Here is an 8,974-nt window from a genome sequence, read left to right as displayed (position 1 = left end):
GGGGGCGACGGTTTAGGGTTTCCGGAGGGAGTGGGTTAGTAGGCAGGGGTGGGTCGGCCTGGGGAGTGGGGGGGGAGTGGATAAGGGAGAGGAGTGGGGGGGCCGACCTGGGCCGGCCTGGTTGGCCCGATGGCCAGCTGGGCCGCGGTCCAGCAGGGGGGGCTTCTCCGCCTTTTTTTTTGTTCTGTTTTCTTTTCTATTTTAAATTTTAGACCCACATTATTTTTACTTAGTAAAATATGACAACAACTCCTAAAACAACGTTTCAAAATAACCCTCGGCCACAAAAGGTTTTAACCCAAAATAAATTAGTTTTGTGTTTTATAAAATACCAAAGGCATTTAAAAATTGTTTTGCTACCGTTTAAAGCATTTTAGTGCATTTATACATTATATAAAAATGTGGATTATTCATCATAGTCATATGTGCAATAACTGACACAACCCGAACATTTTGGTTTTTAACATTTGAAAACTTTTGATGTTTGCCTAATTTTGAATTGGAATTAGAATCGGTTTCGAACTAATGCAAGATTAGCATCAGTAATCAAGGTGACGTGGCATCATTAGTAGATGGTTGCTGTAGCTTAATTATCCGGGCGTCACACGTAGCTCGGTGGTGAAGGTGCGGCAACCTGCGGTTGCCACCAGAGCTTTTTGCAGACGTGGGGCTTGCTCTTGATGGTTCCCGTGTGTCGCCGCCAGGGGCAGCACCGGGTCTTGGTGTGCTGGCGCACGAATGCGGTCTTGACATGCTGGAGCGGGGAGCACGTGTGCGCCTTCTTGAGGCCGAGAGATTTCTTGGCAGCTTCTTTCTTGCCACGTGGGCACTTGACGCGGTGGGTCACGTCTAGGGGCCGCGCACCTTGGAGCCAGAGCACCTTCTTGGGGAGGAGATGGCGGAGGCGCTGCCTGAGACGCGTCGCCTACATAGGACGGATGGCGAGAAAGCAAGAGGGACGGCGCAGGAGAGCCCCCATCGGCGCTGACAAGCTCGGTGATGCGAGTGAGCCACTCCTCGTAGAGGTCCTCGACGGGGCAATAGTGCAGGAGCTCACGTGCTAGGAGCAACGCTGCCTGCACGTCCGTGGGGGCACGACGAGCGTGAGACGACGAACCAGCTGGGGTCAGCGACGCAGTGGCGGTGCGGCCTTCCCGCCGCACCGAGGGGTGCAGCGAGGATGCTTCCTGCTTGTTCCCTGCCAGGCCGGTGGCGGCGTTGGCGGCAGGCGACGGAGAACGACGAGCGGCCCACCGACGGGAGCCGTCTGGGCAATGCTGGCGGCGAGAGCAGCTCGACGCTCAGCGCGAGCTCGGCGAGCATCTGCTATGGATGCGATGAAGCGACGGGATGCAGAACAACGGAAAGAATATTCCTATGCACCCGTACCTAGCGCGCCAAATGTCGGATATCGGCCGGCAAAACCCTTAAGGTTCGAACTCTGGGGTGCGCGCGAAGATCTTCTCCCTACCGATTCACGCCCCAAAACCTCGCCTCGAAACTAGGCTAGCACGATGAACAACACAAGAGACACAAGATTTATACAGGTTAGGGCCACCGTTCTGGTGTAATACCCTACTCCTGTGTGTGGTGTGGTGGATTGCCTCTTGGGCTGATGATGAATAGTATAGAGGAAGAACAGCCTCACGAGGGGTGTTCTTGTGGTGGTGCGCTTGGAGAGGAATTGCTCCGTCTCTGTTGGCTCTAGGTGAGAACTAGATCCGATCCCCCTCTACTGTGGTGGCTAGCCCTATATATATAGAGGCCCTGGTCCTCTTCCCAAATATTGAGCGGGAAGGGAACCCGGCCATTTTGAAAGGGGACAGCTAGTACAAGCTATCCTGACTAAAGGTGGTCTTCGACTGCCAAAGGCACTGGCGATGACGCCGTCTTGGGCTCCATGGTGACCTCCGTCCTGCTATCCTGCTGGTCTTGGTCTCGTTGCACCAATATGGGAACCTTTTCCTGATGCTTCGGTACTCCGTGCCTGCACTTGCCCCCTTTGCACCAAAGAGGAAATGAGGACACTGCGTAGGCTAGCGCCCGCCTGGTCTTGATCATCATGGCTTGCGTCATGAGCACCTCGCGAGGTACCCCTTGTCGTGATCTGTCCGCCCCCTTGCGAGCCTGCCTGGTGAGGCCATCCCTAAGGAGGCCTTGTGTCGTCCGCCCCGCGAGGCTCGGCCCCTCGCAAGGGTCTTGACCTTGGGTTGATGAAGATGGGCTGTAGTGGGCCACTGGTTGAGGCATGCCGCACGCAGGCAAGTCTGGGGACCCCCGTTCCCAGAACGCCGACAGCATCCACTGTTGTGTCTTTGCCGGCTCGGGGTCATTCCCTTCCTAGGACTCGCCATCATTCACTGCGTTGGTTCTCTCGGCGCGGCACGGTCAACTTTGTCAACAAACAACAGCAATCAGAAGAGGCATGTACGTGGAGTGGCTGATAGTAGGGACCGACATGGCCCATGGCCGCATGCAGCAACTGCCCCCGTATTATGCGAAAACAAATGATTTCTCCCCCTCACAAGTTTGCTCCACGAACTACATTTTCGCACACAAGGAAGTGTTTCTTTTATTACGTGAAAATAAAAAGTTTCCTCTCCCTGACAGCTGGGACCCACCAGCTTTATTATGATTCATTTCATGAAAATAGAGATTGCACCGAAGATACTAAATTGTTTTCTTTTTATTCTAACTCGAAAAAGAAGAAATAAAAAAACAGAAAACATCTTCGAACGCAAGGAAGTGCCACCTTATTATGCAGAAAAAAATTAATTCCCTCTGCTAGCAGGGACCCACCAGACTTGGAGGCTGACTTGTGGCCTACTAAGTTAACGCGTATGCAGGGCTTTTTCAACTTAGTTAATAAACGATTCTAGATGCACTGACTGTTGTATGTTAATCCAACAGCCAAGCTACGTCTTGAACCTCTGGTCTTCTTGCTCCTGCCGCCCAAACCTGCGCCTGCCGTACCACCTGCTCCAGCCTCCCATGGTCGGTTGTGCTGCCACACAGGCCTCACCGCCAATCCATACTACTACCGTCTAGGCCTTCCCTATACTCACCCACAACCCCTGTTATTCTCCGACGATGACAGCCTTACACCGCAGCCGAACTAGTGAACCCTCGTACTCCCCTCCACGTGGGCATCCACCTGCCTACTCTTCCCAAACTCAGCATCATTCCCTTCGTAGGCCTCACCGTCGTCCACCGCCTGGGTGTTGTTTGCACGGCATGGTCAACGTGATCAACGAACGACAACCATTGGAAGAGTAGTGTACACAGTGAGGCTGATAGATGGACCCACCAGCTACATCTTCGCACGCAAGGAAGTGCCTCCATATTAGGATGAAAAAATGAATCCTCCCCCTGAAAGCTCGGACCCACCATCAATAACTTCGCACGCAAGGCAGTGCCTCCTTATCTTACCTAGCAGCCGGCACCCACCTGGTCGAAGCGTACGTAGCGTTGTAGAGAACATGTACGTACATACAGGATGATCGGTCTCTCTTCAATGATGAAACGTGGCTGAGCAAGTAGCGGCATGTGCAGTAGTAGAGCCCCCGACTTTGCAGTTCATGCAGTCCCTTCTAAACCGTGTTCACATACGTACAAACATATGCCAAAAAATACGGCCACGTACGTACATATGAACAGGGTCTCAAACATGTACTTGTGCATACGTACGCCGAGGGATCGTGTACATGGAGAGGCAACGGACGGCAGCAATGGTGTCCTGTTCATTGGGCTGCCAACCGGCTGGGTCGAAACGGAGAAACAACGTCCCATTCATCTGGAGGCAACAGACTGGGTCGGACTACGTCCTATTCAACGAGAGCCAACCTGCTTGGACAGAAGAGCCGAAACGGGGTCTAGCGTACTTCAGTATGGAGGAAATGGCCTTGTGTTGGAGCGCTATGGTTGAAACGAATGTCCTGTTCATTAGAGGTGTTTGGCGTACCGCAAAACGGGACTCCACGGGCTAGTATTCACCCACCGTCAACTTCCTTCAGCCTCCACCTGTACTGTTCATTCACGTGTCTTCCTCGTGCCTCCACCAGCTACTGTTCATCCACGGGCTACTGTTCATCCAACCCTCCACGAGCTACTGTTCAACCAGCCCTCCACGGGGTCCTGTTCATCCACCCCCAACCAGCTCGGTTGTGGCGTCCTCTTCCCGGGGTCCTGTTCATCCAACATCAACGGCCTAATACTACTACCATGGGGTCCTATTCATCCAACCGACACTAGGAACTGTTCGTCCAACCCCAACCACGTATGTCTCGACTCGTCCAACCAACCCACACGTTCACTATTCATCAAGAGGGAGTAGGTTCGATTGGCTTCGGTAAGCAGCAGCAGTGATCGATCGCTCGTGTTCAATTAGCAATAGTAGCGAAGGAATTGCTCGATCGGGTTCAGTTAATAGCCTAGGGATCGACCGCTCGGGTTCAGTAATGCGCGTAGCTAGTGCAATCGCTCGGGTTTAGTAAGCGAATGCCTTGCTCGGGTTCAGTTAGAGCCCAACGCCCCACACACACACGCGTACGTATATGAGAGGAAACGGGCAAACCTCTGTGCATCGCGCGGCCCCTACCACCCACCGTAACTGGGAACTCCTCGATATTTTCCTCGCCCTCGCTTTTACCATGATTTTTCCATCATGGACGGTGAGGGAGTTCCGGACTAGGGGGTGTCCGGATAGCCGAACTATCATGATCGGCCGGACTCCAAGACTATGAAGATACAAGATTGAAGACTTCGTCCCATGTCCGGATGGGACTTTCCTTGGCGTGGAAGGCAAGCTTGGCGATACGGATATGTAGATCTCCTACCATTGTAACCGACTCTGTGTAACCCTAGCCCTCTCCGGTGTCTATATAAACCGGATGGCTTTAGTCCGTAGGACGAACAACAATCATACCATAGGCTAGCTTCTAGGGTTTAGCCTCCTTGATCTCATGGTAGATCTACTCTTGTAACACACATCATCAATATTAATCAAGCAGGACATAGGGTTTTACCTTCATCAAGAGGGCCCGAACCTGGGTAAAACATCGTGTCCCTTGTCTCCTGTTACCATCCGCCTAGACGCACAGCTCGGGACCCCCTACACGAGATCCGCCGGTTTTGACACCGACATTGGTGCTTTCATTGAGAGTTCCTCTGTGTCGTCACCGATAGGCTCGATGGCTTCTTCGACCATCATCAACGACGCAGTCCAGGGCGAGACCTTTCTCCCCGGATAGATCTTCATATTCGGCGGCTTTGCACTGCGGGCCAATTCGCTTGGCCATCTGGAGCAGATCGAAAGCTACGCCCCTGGCCGTCAGGTCAGATTTGGAAGTTTGAACTTCACGGTTGACATCCGCGGGGACTTTATCCTCGATGGATTCGAGCCACAGCTTAGCGTGCCCCACTGTCACGGCGAGCATGATTTAGCTCTGCAGCCGAACAGTACCCTGGAGGCCGCACTCGAACCCGCTCCGATCTTCAATTCGGAGCCGGCTGCGCAGATCGAGGACGGATGTCTAGACACCGCCTCGGGGGTTGCAACTTCTACGGTGATAGATCCGAACACTGACCTTGTCCCTCATAAAGCTCGTGACTCCGAGGTGTCGGACTCCTCGCCGAACTCCGAACCTCCCGCGCCCCCTTCGGTTGAATCCGATTGGGCTTCGATCATGGAGTTCACCGCAGCGGACATCTTTCAACACTCACCTTTCAGCGACATCTTGAGTTCGCTAAAGTGTCTCTCATTATCAGGAGAGCCCTAGCCGGACTGCGGTCAGGACGGTTGGGATGCGGATGACGAAGAAATTCAAAGCCCACCCACCACCCACTTGGTAGCCGCTGTCGACGATCTAACCGACATGCTAGACTACGACTCCGAAGACATCGACGATATGGACGACGATGCCGGAGACAACCAAGAACCAGCGCCCACCGGGCACTGGAAAGCCACCTCATCATATGACATATACATGGTGGATATCCCAAAAGATGGGAATGGCGAGGGAACAGCGGAGGATAACCCCTCCAAGAAACAGCCCAAGCGCCGGCGTCAGCGGCGCCGCTCTAAATCCCGCCACAGCAAGAATGAAGATTCCGGCACCAGAGATAATAATACACCGGACAGTGCCGAAGACAACCCACTCCAGCAAGATGCAGCGCAGGAGGACAGAGACGCCAGCCCTCATCAGAGAGCGGCAGAAGAAGAGGTAGAGGATCATATGCCTCCCTCCGGAGACGAAGCAAGCCTCGACGATGATGAATTCGTCGTGCCTGAGGATCCCGTCGAACAAGAGCGTTTTAAACGCAGGCTTATGGCCACGGCGAACAGCCTCAAGAAAAAGAAGCAACAGCTTAGAGCTGATCAAGATCTGCTAGCCGACAGATGGACTGAAGTCCTCGCGGCCGAAGAGCATGAGCTCGAACGCCCCTCCAAAAGCTACCCTAAACGCAAGCTGCTCCCCCGATTAGAGGAGGAAGTGTATGAACCCGCATCACCAGGAGACAATACGGCTGACCAACCACCCCGTGGTCGCGACAGAGAGGCCTCTAGGCCCTTCACTAGACTCGTACCCCGGCATCGCTCGAAAGCACAAGGCCATAGGGGAATGCTCCGGACTTGCGAGGTATATTGGAGGATAAGGCAAGACAATCAAGATCGATCTATGGATCGCGTGGGCGCCCCACGGTACGTGACGACAACCGTCGCGCCGGACACAGTAAGTCCGGCCAGGCCAAACAAAACAGACAAAGCTCTTTTGAGCTCCGTCGTGATATCGCCCAGTACAGAGGCGACGCACACCCACTATGCTTCACAGATGAAGTAATGGATCATCAAATCCCCGAAGGGTTTAAACCCGTGAATATCGAATCTTATGATGGCACAACAGACCCCGCGGTTTGGATCGAAGACTATCTTCTTCACATCCACATGGCCCGCGGTGACGATCTTCACGCCATCAAATATCTCCCCCTCAAGCTTAAAGGACCAGCCCAGCATTGGCTTAACAGCCTGCCAGCAGAGTCAATTGGGAGTTGGGAGGACCTGGAAGCCGCATTCCTCGATAACTTCCAAGGCACGTATGTGCGACCACCAGATGCTGATGACCTAAGCCACATAATTCAGCAGCCAGACGAATCGGCCAGACAATTATGGACACGGTTCTTAACCAAGAAAAACCAAACCGTCGACTGTCCGGATGCGGAGGCCCTTGCGGCCTTCAAGCATAATATCCGCGACGAGTGGCTTGCCCGGCACCTGGGACAGGAAAAGCCGAAATCCATGGCAGCCCTCACATCACTCATGACCCGCTTCTGCGCGGGTGAGGACAGCTGGCTAGCACGCAGCAACAACCTCAGCAAAAATTCTGGCAGTCCGGACATCAAGGACCGTAGTGGCAGGTCGCGTCGTAACAAAAACAAACGCTGCATTAATGGCGACAATAGTGAGGATACGGCAGTCAATGCCAGATTCAGAGGCTCTAAACCCGGTTAGCGGAAAAAGCCATTCAAAAGAACTGCTCTGGGTCCGTCCAATTTGGACCGAATACTCGACCGCTTGTGCCAGATACACGGCACCCCCGAAAAGCCAGCTAACCACACCAATAGGGACTGTTGGGTATTCAAGCAGGCAGGCAAGTTAATTGCTGAAAACAATGACAAGGGGTTGCATAGAGATGATGAGGAAGAGACCCGACCGCCGAACAATAGAGGACAGAAGGGCTTCCCCCCACAGGTGCGGACGGTGAACATGATATACGCAACGCACATACCCAAAAGGGAGCAGAAGCATGCGCTAAGGGATGTATATACGCGATGGAGCCAGTTGCCCCGAAGTTCAATCCATGGTCCTCCTGCCCGATCACTTTTGACCGAAGGGACCACCCCACCAGCATCCGCCATGGCGGATTTGCCGCATTGGTCCTAGACCCAATCGTTGATGGATTTCACCTCACCAGAGTCCTGATGGACGGCGGCAGCAGCCTGAACCTGCTTGATCAAGATACAGTGCGCAAAATGGGCATAGACCCCTCAAGGATTAAACCTACCAAGACGACCTTTAAAGGCGTCATACCAGGTGTAGAAGCCAATTGTACAGGCTCAGTCACACTGGAAGTGGTCTTCGGATCCCCGGATAACTTCCGAAGCGAGGAGTTAATCTTCGACATAGTTCCGTTCCGCAGCGGCTATCACGCCCTGCTCGGACGAACCACGTTTGCAAAGCTCAACGCGGTGCCGCACTACGCATACCTCAAGCTCAAGATGCCAGGCCCTCGAGGAGTCATCACGGTCAATGGAAACATTGAATGTTCTCTCCGGACGGAGGAACATACAGCGGCTCTCGCGGCAGAAGTACAATGCAGCCTCTCAAGGCAATTCTCGAGTCCGGCCGTTAAGCGGCCGGACACAGCTAAGCGCGCCCGGAGTAACCTACAACAAGACCACCTGGCACATTCCGAGCATGCGTAGCAGTGCGGCCCCAACCCCGGCCCCTGTAAAGCGTCAAAACAGGTCCTTCACGTACACCATTACGCTCTGAAGATACCATGGGCATGGGGAGAGGGGCACGACCCCGATAAGCCCAGATTGCGGTTCAACCACACCATGGGCTCTCAAGTGTGTCGTTCTTTTTTCTTTTATTTTTCCTTTTTTACCGACAGGAATTCGTTCGTCAGAGGCCCTGTCCGGCAGCAGACCTGCCGAACTAACAATGCAACAGCCAGGGAAGGATAAAGGCTACAACGAATATCCAGGTGGTCTCCATTACGAGCATTAAATCTGTTTTATGCTCCATTCGGCAGCCCACCCCTGGAGGGGGACATGTTTAACAGTCCCATCCCTTGCTTATCGCACCATTTGTATCGTTCTGCACTTACAGCAGTCTTTCTTAAATAAACAATGCAGCACCTTTTTGCCTATAATCGCATTTCCTTTTCATACATATGTTCATTTACGGCATGTT

This window comes from Triticum dicoccoides, chromosome 4B, assembly GCF_002162155.2.
Source record: "Triticum dicoccoides isolate Atlit2015 ecotype Zavitan chromosome 4B, WEW_v2.0, whole genome shotgun sequence".
NCBI lineage: Eukaryota > Viridiplantae > Streptophyta > Magnoliopsida > Poales > Poaceae > Triticum > Triticum dicoccoides.
Note: the sequence above shows the minus strand (reverse complement) of the source record.